We start from the raw sequence: 19093 nt of genomic DNA on the forward strand, positions 1-19093 counted from the left end.
CGCATTAAGCATGCAGACTTCCTCTTCCAACATTTTGAAATTATTTAATGTGCACTCAGGCTGGCCAAGCCATGGATTTTCTAAGACTGCCACAAAGGCAAAAGCCTAGAAAAATGAGGACTGATTGCCAGGGAGACCTTCAGCCCTGCTGGGGTGTTGATCAGGTGGGCATGACTGTGCTTTGGAATTTCTCCTTGGGGGATAAGACTGACACCAAGAGGCAGCTGTGAATCCCAGCTGGCTTCATGCAAGAGCTTATTGACTGCTCACCTCCAGTAGTTGGTTGGTAGAACTTAGGGATGAAGTGTAGTGGACATTTGTTGTTTTTGCCTTTCGAGCATTCATTCTTACCTTCTTCTGTTAATGGTCCCCTGAATTTCCTTCGGAAATCATCTCTTCACTATTATCAGTCCATGCAGCAAGAGCTAAGAACATACATTAAGCTCTAATCACATGCCAGGCACTGATCTGAGCATTTTGCATAATTAACTCATTGATATAGTACTGTTATTATTCCCATTTGAGAGATGTCTCAGCTAATATACAGATAAATATGTAATTTGCTCTTAAGTGGCAGAACTGAGATTTACAAATCCAGGAAGACTGCATGCAGTGCCCGTAACCCTAACCACTAGCAGTTGCAGTAGGGATGAACTCTAACGCCAACTTCAGGCTCATGAACTAGGTCTGGCCAATTCAAGCATCATATATATTACCCAAAGTAAGCCAATCTTGTCAACGCAAACCCAGTGTTTTATGCTGGAACAACCAAAAGTAGTTTCTTGTTTGTTTGTGTCTTCTGAGCCTGGACCTGAGACAGGAAGTCTTGAGTGTCTGGGAACCACCATTCAGAGAGAACCTAAGAATAGTGCCAATGCAGATAAGCTAAAGCTGAGAAAATATTGGTAACAATACCCAAGTACCTGAAGCTATTATACTTCTGGGACTTTTCTGATATATGAGCCAATCAATCCTCTTTTTACTTAAGCTAGTTTGACTTGGGTTTTCTGATATGCACAACGTAAGTAGTTTTAACTAATGCAGAATTCAACGTATTGTCTAAGAATAATACTTTCCATTTATGTAGTACTCTACAATTGACAAAACTTTTCATTTAATTACTTCAAAATTTCATGTATTTATTCATCAATTTATTCAACAAGTAAATATTTACGGTTTATCTAATTACAGTCACTGACATAAGTCAAGGCGATCCTTCCCCCTTCCTCTCTTAGAAATAGTTGGTTCCCATAATTTTGTGCCCATCATTCTTGCAGTACTTACCTCTAATTACTCTACATACATATCTATAACTTAGTAAAACATAGGCTTCTCTGGCTGGGCAGGCACAGTGGCTCAAACCTATAATCCCAGTTCTTTGGGAGGCTGAGGTCAGCAGATCACTTGAGGTCAGTAGTTCAAGACCAGCCTGACCAACATGGTGAAACCCTATCTCTACTAAAAATACAAAAATTAGCCTGGCTTGGTAGCTCTTGCCTATAATCCCAATTACTCAGGAGGCAGAGGCAAGAGAATTGCTTGAACCAGGAGGTGGAGCTTGCAGTAAGCCAATATCATGCCACTGCACTCCAGCTTGGGTGACGGAGCAAGACTCAGCAAGACTCCATCTCAAAAAAAAAAAAGGCATCTCTGAATTAGAGATTTATTTATCCTTGAATCTCTGATATCTACCTTGGCCCCTGACATGCATTCATATTCATTCCTTCAGGAATACTTACATACTGGGTACTATGTAACTAGTCAACATCCCCAGTTATACACAACAGAAAGCAACTCTGGCTAACTTACATATAAATGATATTCTGAAGGGATATCACGTAGTTCAGAGGACCACCAGCAAGTTTGGAGAACCAACTTGCAAAATGGATGGGCAGGAACTAAAGGAATTTGGGCAGCCATTGCACAGTCAAAGTTATACCTCAGAGGAGTCAGTTAGGGCATCGAGGCTGCCACTACTGGATACCAGATGCTGCTGCCAGGACCACCAGAATGAATCCTCAGCCTTCCCTGCTTCTCTACATCACTTGCTGTAGATTCTAAGACCCAGACAGGAGCATCTGAATGACTGAGCTCCAGGCACATGCTGTGTCCTATCTGCCAGATATTCTTTGACACATAAAGACGTTCTAGCCTTCTTATTGGAAGGCAAATCTCTGCCTCTCCTGAAACTTACACCAAAAAAGACTCCTCAAACATTTCTTAAGTTGCCATGAAGTGACAATTGTCAATGATGAGCCAAAACAAAGTCCCAAAATAAAAGCAAAATATCGATAGGGTTTTTGCCTTCATAAAGCTTATAGATTAATAAGAAGAGAATCCTTACAGAATCATTAATTAAATAATTAGGCAAGAAACACAAGAAACAGCTGTGATGAATACAACAAAGGAAAAGAGGATGTGTTTCAGGTATCCATTGCTGTGTGACAAACAATCTCAAAACTGGTGGTTAAACACAAACATGTATTTTTATTTCTCATGGTTCTGTGGACTTACTGGGATCGGTTGGATGGTGCTGACTTGGCCTCTGCCATGCAGTTGCAGTCAGATAGCAGCTGGAGGTGGAGGCACACGAAAGTTCAGCATGATGATTGGGTGAGTTGATGCTGGCTGTTGGCTGGAACTCAAGCTGGGCCTTTTGACCACAGCACCTACCCATGGCCTCTCGAAGTAACATGGGCTTCTCACAGCATGGTGGCTGGATTCTGAGAAGGAGGGGTGTTCCAAGAGCAAGCATTCTAAGAGACCCAAGTGAAAGATGCTAGGCTTCTCATGACTGTCTCAGAAACTGCACAGTGTCACATCTGCCACATTCTATTGGCCAAAAAAAAAAAAAAAAGAAGGTCAGAGTAGACTCAAGGAAGGGGAACCACAAAAGTGCATGAATGCCAGAAGGTGTGGTTCATTGGGGATCATCTTTGGAAATTAACTCCCACAAAAATTTTGAAATAGAGGAAATTGATCTAGTTTGAAGGGTCAAGGAAAATTTTCAAGAAAGTACCATTGCTCTGAGACATAACAGTGGAAGTTAATGAGATAAAAACAAGAAGTATGTTCCAGGCAGAGGGAACAGTATGTGCAAAGTCCCTGTGGCAGTGAGAAGCAGGATACATTCAAGAATATAAAGAAAGACAGTAGAGCTGATGAACAGAGATTAAGGCAGGATGTGAGACAAGATAAAACAGGAGAGGCTGATGTGGTGACTCACACCTGTAATCCCAGCACTTTGGGAGGCCAAAGTGGGCAGATCACCTGAGGTCAGAAGTTTAAGGCCAGCCTGGCCAACATGGTGAAACTCCACCTCTACTAAAAGTACAAAAATTAGCTGGGCATGGTGGCAGGAGCCTGTAATCCCAGCTACTCAGGAGGCTGAGGCAGGAGAATCACTTGAACCCAGGAAGCGGAGGTTGCAGTGAGCCGATATCACACCACTACACTCCAGCCTGGACGATAAAGTGAGACTCTGTATTTAAAAAAAAAAAAAAAAAAAAAAAAAAAGATAAAAAATATTTTTGCTCTTTACCTGCAGAGCAATGAGAATATTTTTAAGCGGCCCTCAGAAAATATTCATAGATGAAATGAATGAGTGAACGCCTTCAGTCATTCTGTGGATATCTTCTGAACATTGACTATGGGCCAGGAAAAATAAGTGCTATAAATAAAATCAACTTGATAGAAGTGGCTTGAGGCAGAGGATGATACAAAAGCACTAGGCATGACAAAATCTGAGGAATGAGCATTCCCAGTTGAAGAACACAGCAAATGCAAAGGCCCTGTGGTGGAAGTCAGCTTGGTGTGCTCCAAGAGCAGAACAGAAGACTATGATGGCTGAAGCACTCCTGTCCTTTTAGGGAAGAATTCAAAGCCGGCTTTCTATAAATGGCAGGGGCACCAGCAATGCTTTCATATCAGGACAGCACACCACCAGGGCTGCGGCTTCGGTGACTCTGGAATGTCTCTTCCTGCTAGAATGTTTGGAATGCTCTTTCTCTCTGGCCTGGCCCTGCCTGTCCTCGGCTATGAGATTCATCTTTCATCATGTACTTCCAAAGCTCAACAACCCCCAAGGAAGCAATTTGGCAGAACGTTCAAAGAACCTTAAAGATGTTCATGCCCTTTGATTCAGTGATTCCCCATCTAGGGATCTAGCCAAAGGAAATAGTCATAAATATGGAAGAAGATTATCCCAGCATGATTTATAATAATGAAAAAGTACTAGTAAATCAAATATTCAACCATAGGGGAAAGATTAAGTAAATTAATGTGCATCTCCTAGATCTGGGCATTAAAAACTATGTGGCTGAAAGACTAAAATAACATCAGGAAAGGCTTGTAGTATAATGGTAAGATTAAAAAGCAGGATATAAAATAGTATATATACATGATTTCTTCAACTATTTAAAAAATTATATGCAGGAAACAATGTTGACAGTAATCATTTATTTAAAGTGAAATTATGGGTGATTTATTTTTCCTTCTTTTCCATAATCCTACTTCCCATAATGAGCATTATTACTTTCAGGATAAAAAATAAATGTTATTCTTTTTAAGAAAAAAGAAATAGCAATAGCTTCCCACTGCCTTTAGGATCATATCTGAACATATCTAAGCAGGTAGTCAAGGACTTCACAGTCTGGCCAAAAATTATATTTTCTACTTTTTATTTTAAAATATTTATTTATTTATTTATTTAAAATACATATTTGTCTCCCAAGATTGTTTTTTACTAGAATTTGATGTTTCAGCTAACACAAGTTTGATCTGCTTCCCCAAATGACAATCTTTTTAGACAGTAGACATTTAAGCATGCTAACTTCTTCCAACCCTGGGTTCAAGGAAGAGAGAGAGGGAAGGAGGGAGGAAAGGAGGGAAGGAGGGAGGGAGGGAGACCTATCAACCTCCACCTGCTCTCATTTAAATCCTACCCATGTCAACCAGTGTGGTGGTTCATGCCTATAATCCCAGCACTTTAGGATGCCAAGGCAGGAGGATCACTTGAGTCCAGGAATGCAAGACCAGCCTGGGCAACATAGCAAGACCCTTTCTCTACAAAAAATTTTAAAAATTAGCCAGGCATGGTGGTGCAATCCTGTGGTTCCAGCTACTCAGGTGGGAAGATCACTTGAGGATCACTTGAGCCCAGGAGGTTGAGGCTGCAGTGAGCCATAACCATTCCCCTGCACTCCAGCTGGGTGACAGAACAAGATCCTGTCTCAAAAAAATAAGAAATAGTAATAATAAATAAATCCTACTCATCACTCCACCTCAAGTCACTCATTCCTCAGAATGCCTTTGCTGGTGGCCCTCTCTGATCTCCCTTTTATAACCATCGATATTCATTACCATCACATCTGGCTATACACTCACATCTGGAGCTAAACAAGCCTGGCCTTACATTGCTCCTCAGAGTCAAGGTCTTGTCTTATGCCCCATATGACTAACTAGTTCCTGATACGGTTTTCTTGCCTTCCAGGACCATCTCATCTTGATCCCTAACACAGCTCATCTTGTTAATCTCATGACGGTAAATGAATGTTTTATTAGTAAATAAATGAGTCACTGTATTTGACCAACTCTCTAAGACAAAGTAGCATCTTTGGGAAATTTCACTCTACATCTAGCTGAGGCCCAGCTCATGATGGGGATGTCTTTTTCTCTGCAGACAAATTTCGCTCCCTTCACTCCACCCTTTCATACCCTCTCATTCCCACCTATCCACCACCACTTACCATCTCCAGCTCATAAGGATTTCAAACCAGAGCTGGCAATGTCAGAGGGAGCTCGACACATAAACTCCACACACAACCAGCCTATTCAAGAAAGGACCCTTTTGTTTTCTTCCTCTTGGACCCCTATAAATTATGAGCTACAGCCTTTCATTTTTACGTAAGCCTAAGGTTAAGGTAGAGAAATCATTGCTCAACCCACAGAAGTGCTTTCTTTTTTCTTTTTTCTTTTTGAAACAGAGTCTTCATGCAGGCTGGATCTGGAGTGTACGATACAATCTCAATTTGCTGCAACTTTCACCTCCTGGGTTCAAGTGATTCTCCTGCCTCAGCCTCCTGAGTAGCTGGGATTACAGGTTCACGTCACCACCATGCCTGGCTAATTTTATATTTTTAGTAGAGATGGGGTTTCACCACTTTGACAAGGCAAGCTTTGAACTCCTGACCTCAGGTGATCTGCCTGCTTCAGCCTCCCAAAGTGCTGGGATTACAGGCATGAGCCACTGTGCCTGGCCCAGAAGTGCTTTCTGTGGAAGCAGATTTCCCCTGGTTTTGAACACATCTTCAGTATTTAGTACACATCCTCAGACACAGAACACATGTGTCTCTGTTTTAATAAGCTACCCATCACCTCCCTGCAAAAATACTGAGGTGCCCAGCCCCACTTTGTGCTCCTACAGCACACACTTCTAAGTGTCTCTCTCTGTTGGGTAAGTTATTGCTTTTCTTCACTCTGTGAGCTCCTTAGAGGGCTGAGCTGTATCCTACTGTCTTTGTTTACTCAGCACCAAGAACAGTGCCCGGCACACAGTGGCTCTGAGTTGTGTGCTTGGAGAGGGAGTGAATGAATGAATTATAAAGGCCTGGAAAGCTCAGAAAGAGCTGGCTTCCAACTATGGATTTCCATAATAAAATTACTTGCTAATGCCCTGTATTCATTTACTAGAGCTAATGCAACAAATTACCACAAACTTGGTGGCTTAAAACAACAGAAATTTATTTTCACACAGTTCCGGAGGTCAGAAGTCTAAAATCAAGGGATTAGCAGGACCTGCCAAAAGCTCTAGAAGGGAATCCTTCCTTGCCTGTTCCAGCTTCTAGTGGCTTCAGGCATCCTTGGCATGTGGCTGCATAACTCCAGTCTCTGTCTTCATCTTAACATGGTCTTTTTCTTTTCTCTCTGTCTCTTCTCTGTGTGTCTCTTACAATAACCCTTGTCCTTGGATTTAAGACCACCTAGATAATCCAGAATTATTTTATCTTGAGATCTTTAACTTAATTACATATGTAAAGACCTTGTTTCCAAATGAGGACATGTTCACAGATTCCAGGGATTAAGATATATATATGACTTTGGGGTAAGGGGGAGGTTTACCATCTAATCCAATGTGTCCTTATTATGATAATTTTATTCTCACTTACCATAACAGCTAGCATCCGTTTTTCAAATGGATGGATGGATGGATGGACAGATGGATGGATGGATGGATGGAGGGATGGATGGATGGATGGATGGATGTTCTATCACTACCCACAACCCTTAACACACTTGGTTAGTGCCTGCTAACAAAATGTGGCTAAGAACAATGTTTCCCAAGTGCCAATGCTATCTTTTCTCCCACCACTACTTAAAATTGATGCTCCTGGGATCGCATGCACACTACCCCTCCATAATACCTCTACTGATAGAAAACACTGAAGCAGCCATTTGAGGAAAGGATAGAGTGTTTTACAGAGATGTCTTGGTGTACTAACTACACCAAGGGGTTTAACCAGTGTTTGTTGAATTGATTCAAATCAGCTTAACTCAATTCCAGAAACATTGATTATGCATCTGAATTTTGCCCACAGAATTTTCCTGAATGAATTGTTTCCTCTCCTGGGCAAACAACCTAGATCAGCAACCCTGAGCTGTCATCTCATAAATTCTAAATTTTACTTAAAGCAGTCCTATAGCGTGATACAAAGTTCATGTCTTCTTTCACAATTTTGATTAGTCTCTCAGATTAATAGGCAGACAAACAATAGCTAGGCAAAATCAAACCTTATTTGAGTTGTTGACCCAGAGTGAGGTGATTTTCAGAGGGTGGAGAAGGACAGAAGGAATGCTATGCCACCCTTGACAAATGGCACCATTTTGGAGCAGGCTTTCCAATGGGAAAGTCTTGTGTAGAACCCAAGGACCCAGGTACCAACAGAGCATGTGTGTCACTTGTAAATGTTCGAGCAATGGGCATTTCAAGCTCAGTCTGACACACCCTGTTTATGCAGCTATTTTGGCAGCTTCAATCCCAGTGTCTATGGAGGACAGAACAAACTCAAGTTAACCCTAGTTACTTCCTTGAGCTCTGCTCTCTGAGAAGGAGTCAGCCAGGCAGACAGCTGCCACTTCAAATTCCACTCCCTGGGAACAATGTACTTTATTTTTGGAAAGAGAGAAAAGCAAAGGAGAAGAGAGCAATGCCGACAAATATACATTTGCTTTTCTATTTATGCAAAGCCCCTACCCCTTCATCACCTCAGTTACCAGTTGTTTAGAGCAACCTTAGAATATAGACTTGTAAATTGTCACTAGCCTGCATCCCTGCAGAGAGTAACACAAGTCAGCTTCCAAGATGGCACATCCCATTGCTGTAAAGAGCTACACAAATAAAAGGATTATTTCCATGACAGGCTATCGGCCCGCATGGTTGTAATTAACGCTCCTATACAATAAACACTCCCTGCATCCTTTCTGTATAAGAGTCACTCTCTATAGTAATGGTATCCTGATTATAGGCTCTTCATCATACAAGAAAAAAAGGTGAAGAAAGCAAAACTGCCCCTCCCTGCCATTATTTTGCTATCATTTTCTACGTCTCTATAGTTACTACTTGCCATGTAATTTCAAACATCATTTTAATCATGCTTTCTAAAAAACAACCCCACGTGAAGAGCCCACTGGTGGACAAATGGAGAGACGGAGGGAAGGGAGGGAGAAAGGGAAGGAAGAGAGGGAGGGAGAGAGGAAGGGAGGGAGGGAGGGAGGGAGAGAGGGAGAGAGGGAGGGAGGGAGAGAGGGACAGAGGGAGGGAGGGAGAAGTCAAACACAAAGACAAATTTTAAAACAGCTCCACAGGGACAAGGACTGTGTCCTGCTTACCACTATATTCCCATAACCTAGCAGACCTAGCAGGCCTGGCACATACAAGAATTAATTATTTAATGATAACTGGAATAAACGCAAAAATGATCTAACAAATGGAGCAATAGGCTTAGTTCAAAAATGTCTATATGACAGTCTCCTTCTTCCACTGTTTGGTTCAGAACCTATTTTGTCACTAATTTACTTTTAAGGAAAAGATTGAAAATAGATACCTAATGAACACCTACTATGTGCCAAGCATTTTCACTTCTTATCTCATGTAAAACCACATGATAATCCAAACTATTTAAAAAATGATACATATATGCTGAGAGAGGTTAAGTAAGTTGCCCATAGTTACACTGCTAATAAATGGAGGAATGGGAATTTAAACACAAACCTGACTGACTATATAACCAAAAATTTGACTGTATCCTGCTGCTTCTCAGGTGATCATGAGGGTATGTCTGCTTTAATATAGCATCAGCTCCTAAGACGGAACTGCAATTCACTGGGTCTCATTGCAACTACATTTTACTATGACAAAGCCCTTGGGATATTTGGAGAAATTATTCATAATGAGATCTTATTTGTTATGCATAACACTAAGAAGCAGTTTAAAAAAAAAAAAAAAAGATACTAGCACCATTTGATTTACTCCCCATGGGATTTCTAAAGAAGAGTCACCTGAGAAGTTAGAATCATGTATTTATCACTTACATATTGACTATGTCTCCTCTGGAATCAAAAAATCCAAAAGTAAGGCTCTCTCTGTTTTACTCACTATGCCTAGTAACCAAGAACTATGCTATGGCACTCAATTTTTAATGAATGAAAGAGATGGCAATGAACTCTCCATTGATTAGATTTCTGCATCCACAGACTGGGACTCCAGGCAGACTAGGATGATACATGTGAAACTGTGGGGCTTTGTTGAATCAAAAGCATGGTTTTGGGAAACAGCTGAAGAAAATGAATTCAGACTATGGAGAATTATTTTCTCCCACTCAGCTATGTTTCACATTACTGCCAAGTGAACGGCCCTGAATCAGAGGGAAAGTACCATTTACTCAGAGTTCAAGCCATTTTTAGGGGCAACCCAGCCTCCTCCAATTTCCCAAACCACTACATATGGTGGCTCTGGTCAGCTATGAAAGAACTTTTATCCACCTGGAAGGGCTGAGTCTTCAGAGATTCAGGATCTTAAGCCAGTCAATGAGCTTTCACACATGGAGATAAGCCAAAAGAACCCATACTTTATTTGGGGCATTGCCTATAGCAACTCGAAGAAACTTAAAAATCTTTCTCATTGTCACCAGAAAAATGCAGCCCAAAGTCACCCAGCTCATTAGTAACAGAGCCAAGACTTAAACTCAGGCCTTCTGACACCTTCTAATCCAAAATTATTTTTACCACCCCAGAAGAAGGTGTGTGGTAGAGGCCAACAGAACATGAAGACGGGAGCAGACACACACAGTCACCATCCTTATGGACTAGATGGTCACTGGGATCTGAAATAAGTAAAGGACAAAAAGTGGCACATACATACATTCCCTGGATTCTGGGGAATCCTGTGTGTCAGGCCAAAGAAAATAGAGAAGTAAATGTTTTGAGTTGTGTCTAAGCCAGGCATAAGTGTCCCTCTTAAAGGGTATGGGAAGTGGGGTGCTGAAGAAGAAACAGTACAGACATGGAGTCAAGAATATAGTTGTAAATCCTGGGCCAGCTCTTTGCTAGTTCTATGACCGCTGGCAAGTTATTTAACCTAATGTGGACAGTACTTCCTGCTTAGGGTTATTGTCATCATCAAATGAAATAATGAAGGCAGAAAATCTAGCATAATTTTTGCATGTGGTGTGGACTTGATAAACCTTACCTTAACATCCACCTCCCTTCTTCAGTCTGGAAATAGGAAAAGTGGATTTGTTTACATGAAAAGTCCCAGGATATGGCAGGCGTATAATAGCATTATTTCATTCACCATGACTATGATACAGAACCCAAAAAGACCTTTGAAATGTTATATCTTTTGGCCAGGAGCAGTGCCTCATGTCTATAATCCCAGCACTTTGGGAGGCCGAGGAAGGATCACTTTGGGCCAGGAGCTTGAGACCAGCCTGGGCAACATAGCAAAATCCTGTCTCTACTAAAAATACAAAAAATTAGCTGGACATGGTGGCGCACACCTGTAATCCAAGCTACTAAGGAGGCTGAGGCACGAGAATCTCCTGAGCCCGGGAAGCGAAGGTTACAGTGAGCTGAGATCATGCTACTGCACTCCAGCCTGGGCAAGAGAGTGAGGCTCTGTCTCAAAAAAGAAAAAAAGAAAAGTTATATCTTCAACAACAAAGGAAGGGTTCTTTCTTAAGGGAAACTGTCACACTGATCGCCCCAGGATAAGGGGAAGCCTTGGGCAGCATATGTGGATGATATGAGTTCTACCCCCACCCTCCCAGTTGATTGAACCACAATTGGACTTCTCAACAGGGTTCTTCAGTTCAGCACCAATTAGGTTGACTGTCATAAAAGAAGACCTGGGCCAATCAGATTTTTTTGTCTAGTGTTTGAACAGAGAAATACCAGGAGAGTAAAGCATTTAGCAACAGATAGCTAAAGATCATGAGACAGAAAGAAACCAAAGGGACCATGATGCATCACGAACAAAGTGAAATTATGAGAGTCAGAAATGATGAAGTTGAGGCCAGGAGTGGTGGCTCAAGCCTATAATCCCAGCACTTTGGGAGGCAGAGGTGGGTCGATCGCTTGAATTCAGGAGTTGGAGATCAGCCCGGCCAACATGGCAAAACCCCATCTCTACTAAAAATACAAAAATTATCTGGGTGTGGTGCCTTGTTCCTGTAGTCCCACGTACTTGGGGGGCTGAGGCAGGATAATCATCTGAGCCTTGGGAGTTTGAGGCTGCAGTAAGCTGTGATCACACCACTGTACTCCAGCCTGGGCAACAGAGTGAAACCCTGTCTCAAAAAATATAAAACAGGCCAGGCGTCGTGGCTCACACCTGTAATCCCAGCACTTTGGGAGGCTGAGACAGGTGGATCACAAGGTCAAGAGATCAAGATCATCCTGACCAACAAGATGAAACCTCATCTCCACTAAAAATGCAAAAATTAGATGGACGTGGTGGCACACACCTGTAGTCCCAGCTACTCAGGAAGCTGAGGCAGGAGAATCGCTTGAACCCGGAGGGTGGAGGTTGCAGTGAGCCGAGATCATACCACTGCACTCCAGCCTGGTGACAGAGTGAGACTCCGTCTAACAAAAAAAAAAAAAAAAATACAAAACAAAAAGATGAGGTCAAGAACATAAAGGGCAGAGTCTGAGGAAATCAGTCAGCAGGAAAAGAAGACCAAGCCATGGGGAAGAGTTGTCAAAATGGTGGGCCACCAGGGTCAAGATCCATGCACTCCTGAGACCAACATTCCTGGAACCAGCCAGGATCCAAATGACCTTACAGTTCTACTTGTAGTCTCTGTATGGCCCAGATTCTGCTGGAGTTCATCTTCCCAAAGCCAGCTAAATAGCTTTCCCTGAGTTCCCATGCATATGTAAACTTATGACAAATCTATGAGTAACTTAGATGAATCTCTGCTTGCATTCAAACAAATCTGATTAAGTCAACCTGTTTGCTTTAACATATACCCTGGATTTCCTAGGATCAGTTTAATTCCATGAATTTGTCCTAATTCTTGAAGGGCACTCATTGAAACTATGAAAAAAATGTGATTTAATTTTCACGCTTTTTTATGACTTTTGCTATAAAGTAAATTAACAAATAAGAATGGTCTTGGTTTTGGGCTTAGGTAATATGGTTCTCTAAATGATGTGCCAAGCAGTTTGCTAGGCTCTGTAGGGTGAAAGGATGGGGAGAAAGTGCATAGAGCTAGATAAATCTGCCTCATTCCACTCAAAAATGCTTTCAGTTGAAATTATTCAACATAATTTCATAATTTATGATTCTAGGAAAAGAATCATAAAGAAGAACCAGTTTAAGCTCCTTAAGAGTAGAGATCATATCTGTCTTATTTGTTATTCATCACCAGTACCTGGCACCAAGCCTGAACCTAAACAGCACTCTAAAAATATTAACTGAAAGAAAAAAAGAAGGAAGAAAGAAATGGAGGGAAGGAGGAAAGAAGGGTAGAAGCCATGAAAATGTGCCTCTCAATCTATTACTACAAAGAGCATAATTGACTGATGGCTCCAGCTGCCAAGCTCCAAATGCAGCACTGTGTGTACAGACCACACATCTCACAGCTGCTCTCAGTCGAAGGGTAAGCATGGCAGTGAAACTTGGACATATAGTTCCTGCAAAACATGGGACTCTTTTAATATGGACTTTGGCTCAAGGCCTTCCCTTTGGCCTAGCTGAAACTTTTGTGGAAGTGCATTGCTGTCTGAGACTCTCCCTTCACCAGTGTCAGACCTGCATCATTATCTAATGGCTCTTCCAACCTCCTCTGGCTCCCAATCCTTTTGTTACTCACAGTCATTTCTCCCAGTAAGTCTAAACCTGTCTTGGCATCTGCATCTCAGAGTACCTAGCCAACCAACACAAGGAGGGAAGGATTAAGAGAAGGAAGGGGGTTGCTGAGTGTGCCTTTGTTCAAAACTAGCCCATCTCAAAGTTCCTGAGTTTGGAGTTAGGAGGAAGGTTTTCTGGTTTTGTCTCAGTGGTATGGCTAAAGAAAGAATGACCTGCTTGATACATACACCCAGATACACTCTTTGCCCTCGTCTATCTGCTCTGTGACTAGGGAGGCTGACCTTTCTGGCCTGTGTCTTCTGGGCTCTTCTACTGGCTGGCTTCTGGTTGGGTTTGGCCAATGGAAGGCACTAACAGGAGACTGTCCATCAGGAAGGGATTGTGAGCAGGACATTTCTTCATCACCTCTCCCTGCTTCAGCCCTGTGTATCTGCCAACATCCACATTTTCTCGTGACTACATCTCCCACCAAATGACTGCCTTTGTATTGTTCCAGATGAGATATCAGCAACTGCTTGGTAGAAGAGAGAGTTGATCTTACTGTTAGGTTAATTATATTAACGGTCAGTTAATGGCCTCCCTATGGCTATCTTTTGCCCTGTTACTTCATAGTCCTCTCCCACTCTCTCTCTGGTCTTGGCCATGTGGGAAAGCAGCTCAATGAAACGAAAACAAAAACACTTGCATGTTTCTACTTCTACCATGAGATGGTGATAGCCTCACAATATGACTGGAAGAGCCTGCTGGAGGATTATAAGGAGAGTCCAGTTTTCCGAGCCAAGGCTTCCTGTACCAGCCTATAGCTAGCCAACTTCAAAGCATATGAAAATGCTTAACCAAGAACAGCAGAGCCACCTACCAGACCCACAGCTGACTACAGAACAAAAGTGACCCCAACCGAGACCACAAGGACCGGTTGGCAAACCTTCAATTCATGAGTGATAAGAAATATGTATTGTTGGCGAGGAGTAGTGGTTCATGCCTGTAATTCTAGCACTTTGGGAGGCTGAGGCAGGTAGATCCCTTGAGGCCAGGAGTTCAAGACTTACCTGGCCAACATGATGAAACCCCATCTCTACTTAAAAACACAAAAATTAGCTGGGTGTGGTGGCAAGTACCTGTAATCCCAGCTACTCAGGAGGCTGAGGCACAAGAATAACTTGAACCCAAGAGGCAGAAGTTACAGTGAGCTGAGAACATGCCACTGCACTCCAGCCTGGGAAACAAGAGAGACTCCGTCTCAAAAAAAAGGAAAAAAGAAAGAAAGAAAAAATGAAAGAGAGAGAAAGAAAGAAAAGAAAAGAAGGAAATAAAAAAGAAATATGTATTGTTTTAAGCAAATGAGCTTTGAGGTGACTTGCTACCAACATCATTGTGGCAGCAGGTAACCGATACAACGTCTTAATTAGTTTTCATTTCAGGGAGAAACTAAAGCCTGCCCAGCCAGGTTGACTTTGTGGTAAAGAGGAAAGGGAACCTGGGAAGGGAGGAGTTGGCAAGGGGTCCTAGGGGACACATTTCCACTTCCTCAAAGAAGGACCAACAATCCAAAGACCTGGTCCTAATAAATGTTCTTGGCCCAAACCAGATCTAAGTATTAGGGGGCCTAAGAAAGTCACTCTGTAGGGAGGAGACAAGAACACAACTTCTAGTCTCCTGGGCAGAGATGCACTGAAGGTCAGGTTCCAAATAAGGTTGTTCTGAGAATTCTACCATTGCAAGAGCAATATCCATGGGATTGGGCACTGGTAAGAAAAGCCAGAGTGGGTACAGGTTCTACCCCACTGGCTGAGGACCTCAGACAACCCTTTTCACATGGTCAGAATGCCAAGGAAGAGGAATATCCCTGTGTATTAGTCCATTCTCACACTGCTGTAAAGACATACCTGCTATAAAGACATAAATTCCCCTGGAAGAAAAGAGGTTTAATCGACTCACAGGTCTGCAGGCTGTACAGGAAGCATGGCTGGGGAGGTCTCAGAAAACTTACAATCAGGGCAGAAGGTGAAGGGGTAGCAGGCACATCTTCACATGGTAGCAGAAGAGGGAGAATGAAGGGGGAAGTGTTACACATTTTAAATAACCAGGTCCCATGAGAACTCTATCACGAGAACAGCAAGGGGGAAGTCCACCCCCATGATTTAATTGTCTTCCACCAGGCCCCTCGTCCAACACCAGGGATTACAATTTCACATGAGATTTGCGTGGAAAAATCTCTGAGCAAAATTGGATCCAGAGGATGGGCTACAGATCAAATCCAGCCTTAGGCATGGATAAGACAGGAATGATCACACCTCCCTGTGAGTCTGAAAAGATCTGGAGTTTTCCTGATGATGCCTTCTCTCCCAGAGATGGCAATTCATCATCTATAAATACTACTGGGAAGTATATTCAGAGATTAAAAAAATATAATAAGGCTAGAAAGGAAATTCTTACTAACATCAAGGGGGACTATATATGCATCTAGCTGGAAGGGTAAAACCACAAGTTAAGGCTTTCTGTTGCTTCAAATAGACTTTAAATGTGGTGTCTTAACACCATTTTATTATATCTCATGTGTTTGTGGGTTGGGAATTTGGGCAGGGCACAGCTGGTTGGTTATTCTGTTCCATATAGTGTCAACAAAGAATTCACCTGGTGGATGAACAGAAGACAGCTTTACTCTCACTTCTCACATCTGTGCTGAAATTGCCAGAAGGCTAGGCTCAGCCTGCAGTATCAAGTGGAGTAACCAAACCTCTTATGCAGCAGCTCAGGAATCTCAGGGAGAATGTCTCAAGAGGTTCAGTCCAAAGCTTCGAAGCTTCAAATGATCATGCTTTTGAAATTCCAGAATGTCACTTCCACTCCTGTTCTTTCTGCCAAGCAAGTCATTTAGACCAGCTCAGATTCAAGAAATAGGAAATGAGATTCCATTGCTCAATGACAGGAGAAACAAAGGATTTGCAGCCACCTTTTGTCTACCTCACCATATCAATCAACAGTCAACACAGTTAGTTTTAACATTCCAGAGGATGTGCACAAAAATCCCAAGAATGGAAAGAAAACATTAGCATTGCAATGCATATTTATTTTCTCTTAAAAATGAATTAATTGAGCTTTACATTAATTAATATCTAAGTTGTCACTTGCAGTCTTCCTTGGTCCATATGATGGAGGAAATGTAGCACAAACAGCATGCAACGTGTATTGAGGGTTGAGTGGGACTCCCAAAATACAGATAGCTGACAGCAATGCCTTTCCTGGTTTCCCTGATTTCAGCCCATTTCTATATGTGTATTGCAATTTACATGTGCCCAGTTAAGTAGATTAATGTTTTATATTACCTAATTTTAATCAAACTCATCACAAAATCAACAAATGGTTTTTAAAAGAATTTTTGCAAAGAAAATATGGAAGAAGGGTAATACTGATAATGCAAACACAAGTGACAACAAAAAAAAAAATGGAAAATGACAATCCTGCTTTTTCTACTTCTAATGAGCTCTCCATAAGCTACATTATCAAATATGATAAGAAAATTGTCCAACAAATCAAATTATTAAGGCTATTTGAGGTCGAGTGCAGTGGCTCACTCCTGTAATATCAGCACTTTAGGCCACAGTGAGCAGATCACTTAAGACCAGGAGTTTGAGACCAGCTTGGCCAACATGGCAAAATCCATTTCTACTAAAACTACAAAAATTAGCAGGCATGGTGATACACACCTGTAGCCCCAGCTACTCCGGAGGCTGAGGCAAGCAAATTGCTTGAACCCAGGAGGCAGAGATTGCAGTGAGCCACGATCACATCACTGCACTCCAGCCTGGATGAAAGAGAGAGACTCTGTCTCCAGTGAAATAAAATAAAGTACTATTTGAAAAACGGGTGGCTACAAATCCACCTTCATTTACAATTAACCTTACCCTAAAGGCATAACTGCTGATAGGTATTTGGCTAGTACAGTTAGGGAGACTTCTAAAACATTATTTATTTTTATCTCATGCTTTAAAATTTCCTGCTTCTGAATATATTTTATAATTGTGTAATTCATTTGCACAGCAGCTTTTGTTTATATATTTTATTTACCAATACATCAACAAATATACAAATACTGTGGGTACCTCATCAAAATTATTTTACCAATAAAAGGCATGATCAAAAATATTTGAAAACCACTGTTGGAAATAGCAGACAGATAGCAAAGGTAGTGGCCATAAGGACAGGTGAAGAAGGCATAGAGCAGATGAATTGTGACCTAGAAAGATCATTTCCTGATGAGAATATTTGAACGTCCTGTGAATGTCCATAGCTCCTGACTGGTCATGAGTCATGGCCCCCAGTGCCTCTCCAACCAGTCATGTGTTACCATAATTTCTGTTCTGATCTCCTTCCCAACCCTTTTCAGCCCTAATCCCAGAATAAGAGCCCCAAGCCAAGGATTAGGAACGGCTCATCTTTACATCATCAGCACAATGATATTCTGTCATTTACCTAGCCCTTGGATGCAAATCTCCATTGGGGTTACCCAATTCAAGTCATTCTCATTAGCACTGCCTAAAGAGATTCCTTTTAAATACAGGCTTTCTACAATGAAGAAATGTTGAAAAACCCCCAAACCAAGCACGACCATAAAAACTGTTTCCCTGTGGTTGAAAGGGATCACTAAATTGATACAATATCTCTAGAGGGCTGTTGGACAGTTTATATCAGCATGTAAACTGTGCAGACCTTTGGTCTGCAATCTCACTTCTAGGAATTTATACCAAAGAGATCATTGGACCAGTGCAAAATGATGTGCAGCAGATAAGGAAGATTATATTACATGAACATTTAACAAATATGAACTCAACAGTATATGATGGCAACATAGAGAGGGAGAGAAATCATTTAAGTAGGCTGGGCACAGTGGCATATGTCTGTAATCCCAGCTATTCAAGAGGCTGAGTCAGAAGGATCGATTGAGACGAGCCTGAGCAACACAGGGAGGCCCAGCCTCAAAGTTTTGAAAATAATAATAATAAATAAATAAAAGGGAAAAAGATAAATTATTTAAGTAGTGTGTGTGATTCTGAAATACTTCCACCCAGGGAGCCTAAGTCCAAGGCAAGCTTGATGTGGGAGACAATGAATCTCTTTGTCTCTCAAATTGGCCTCAGTTCCCAACTGCCTCTCATAGAATAAGCATCTCTTCCTGCTGCATGTGAAGCTAGTGTTTAAAGATACATGACCTATACCATCCTCGCTATAAGCAAGCCAAGCAGGGAATCAATGCTCGAGGAGACGCAGGATAAAGTGACCTTCTGAAAAATGCTATGCTGGTCCCCAATGTGGCATAACCTAAGAAAACACTCCATGTGTTTACAGAGAGGCTTATCACAGCACTGCTATCAAAACCAAGTGAAACTTCGGGAACCCTCTCAGTGTCTATCAACAGTTCAGTAAGGTTTATTAATGTGCAGTACTTCCATTCAGTGGAATATTATGCAGCCACTAAAAATGAGAGTGTAGTTCTGTATTTGTTAGAATGTAAAGACTAACACAGCATGTCATCAAGTAATAAAAAGATTATATAAATGGACACACAGTAAGATCCCATTTTTATTAAATTGTAGCTATATGGCTCTATGCATAAATAATTTATGTAAATGTCTCCTTAGAAAAATGCCTAGATGAAGCTCAACAAAATCTTAGTAGTAGAAATCTCTGGGCAATTGCATTTTGAGTGATTTGATCATTTTT

Source organism: Aotus nancymaae, unplaced genomic scaffold (genome assembly GCF_030222135.1).
Source record: "Aotus nancymaae isolate 86718 unplaced genomic scaffold, 86718_ANA_hifiasm-v0.15.2.pri h1tg000072l, whole genome shotgun sequence".
NCBI lineage: Eukaryota > Metazoa > Chordata > Mammalia > Primates > Aotidae > Aotus > Aotus nancymaae.